The following is a 2,349-nucleotide window of genomic DNA, read 5'->3' as shown; positions in this document are numbered from 1 at the left end:
CTGTGTGTCAGGCAGGGAGACACAATTTCAGTGCTTGCCCTGGGCACCACTTTATGTAGATACTCCAAGCTCTATTTTTTATTTTTATCTTCTCCCAAAGAGTTGAACTAAGAACTAAGTAGAATGCTTCATCCACCATGTACTGGCCAATCTTTGTTTTAGAATGCTCTGCTTGTAGTGCCTACCTAATAGAACTAGGTAGGCACTACAAGCAGAGCATTCTAAAACAAAGACTAAATCAAAGTATAAGACCCAAGAAGAGTATTCTAAAACAAAGATGGCCTAGCATTTGAAATTACAGATCTTGGCAGGGAGACCACCAAGGAAGACTCTGTGGAGGAAGGCAATGGTATACCTTCTCTGGTTCTCACTTGCCTTGAAAACATCTTACTGGGGTTGTCATAGGATAGCTGCTACTTAACAGCAGTTTACACATACACAATATGGAATGGAAATGTATTATAACACAAAGAGGTGTTTTATATGCCATCAAGAGTGTATGAGTTATGAGAACTATGAATTAATGACCTCCCATATGAAATGCTTCAAGAATGTGCATGTTATTTTGTGCAGGGGCCATGCTAATCTGCTCTGTAGGCTTCCAAATTTAGTATAAGAGCTGTTTAAATCCAAAAGTCCTATCATTATCAGCTGTACTCAGGCCTTGCAAAATGTGGGCCCTGGATTCCTTGACTGAGTTACTCTAATCTCATGGTGAGTTTTTTCTCTTTTCCTGCTGCCTTCAACTTTTCCTAGCATTATTGTTTTTTCCAGTTAGTCTTGTCTTGTGGCATGATCAGAATAAGATAACGTCAGTTAAATCATTTCAGCTTCTTGGTTTGATTCAGGTTTGATTTTATTTAGAACCTACTTATTTGCCTTTTTGGTAAAACTCTGTAAAATTCTCCTCCAACACAACATTTCAAATGAATCCATTTTCTTCCTGGCATTTTCCTCCTGTCCAACTTTCACACCCATACACAGTAATGGAGAATACCATAGTGTGAATTGATCTTGATATCCAGCAACACCTCCTTACACTTAAGGGCTTTTTTAAAGGAGAAACAGGAGGAGCGTATAATAGAAAAACAGATCTGATTTCCAAATATCCATAATTAAAGTAGAAAAAGCACTCCCATGAATGAAAAACAATATGGCCAGTGACTAGAAGTAGAATATCACAAAGCACATAGGAAGGGAGTAGCATAGCTTATCACATGAAGGAAGCACTTGTTCTATTAAGTTTCCCAGAGGGATGCCATTTTTGGTGATATCTGTGTACAGAGCAATATGTGGACTAGTGCTAATACATTCAAGAACTGCATTTGTTTGCTTTGCTTCCTTTTGATCCCACAACTGTCTAATAATTCCTCGTTGATTATTACCCAGGGGGTGTTGCAGAATGGTAGGATACATACTTCATATTCAGAAAGTCAAAGGTTTAGTCCCTAGCATCTCAAATTAATTGATCTCAACTCAGTTGGAAAATATTTATTTTTCCCCTAAGACTCTGAAAAGCTCAAGTAGAAAATGCTGAACTAGATGAACCAATGTTCTGCCTTAATGTATGGCATCCTCATATCTTCATCAGAAAACAGTGTTTGTCCATGTTATTATACCCTATTTTATAAAATTAAATTCTTTTTTTCTATTATTCCATTCCATTTTACTTCTACAGAATCTTTTCACAGGCAAAATTGTAATCATCTGCCTTAAAGCACAGTTTGCCTTTATTAGTAGGCTTTATAATATAAACAGCACTTTTTAACATAAAATTTTAAATAAACTCTGCATGCTGGACATCAAAGAGGACATCAAAAGAGGTTGCTTGCATAAACAGAGCAACTCCATCATCATGATGGTGGACAGCTGATGCAAATGTGAAATCTGTAGCAACAATCTGACCCCAGTTTGTTATTGGATGTGAAGCATGAATTTGCATCTCAGGCTGGATTGACACTGGATATTTATAAACCACTTTAAAGACTGCTTTGTGAAGGTAGCTGAAGCATTTTTGTGTTGTACCACTCACTGAGGCAGATATTCCCTTTTGTCCTGAACTATTGAATTTCCTGTATAAATCTGTGCTGCAGCCAAAGAAGAGTAATGAAAGGCTTTCCCTAATAACAACCATAACAACAATTTTTTTCCAGCCTACTGGAAAAAATTAATAAGGCAATTTTGTGGTAACACAGACTAGGAATGGTATTTTAGTAGACAACCATGAATGGCTGCTGGTGGTGCTCAGTCCCTAGAACACAGAGGAAACAAGTAAACAGAATTAAATGCCCTCAAAATGTACTTTGTTTTATCAAAGCAACTACAAGTAACAAACAGACCATCTTTTTC

The 2,349-nt window shown here is 37.0% G+C and overlaps 1 non-coding gene across 1 annotated transcript; it reads right to left on the bottom strand.

The window, feature by feature from the left end:
• Positions 1 to 529: 529 nt before the first annotated feature.
• On the bottom strand, positions 530 to 631 carry LOC125440437. The gene has a single exon (XR_007245703.1). It is a non-coding gene; the product is annotated as a U6 spliceosomal RNA (small nuclear RNA).
• Positions 632 to 2,349: the final 1,718 nt, after the last annotated feature.

This window comes from Sphaerodactylus townsendi, linkage group LG10, assembly GCF_021028975.2.
Source record: "Sphaerodactylus townsendi isolate TG3544 linkage group LG10, MPM_Stown_v2.3, whole genome shotgun sequence".
Taxonomy (NCBI): Eukaryota; Metazoa; Chordata; class Lepidosauria; order Squamata; family Sphaerodactylidae; genus Sphaerodactylus; species Sphaerodactylus townsendi.
Note: the sequence above shows the minus strand (reverse complement) of the source record. Positions and strands in the feature narration are given on the sequence as shown.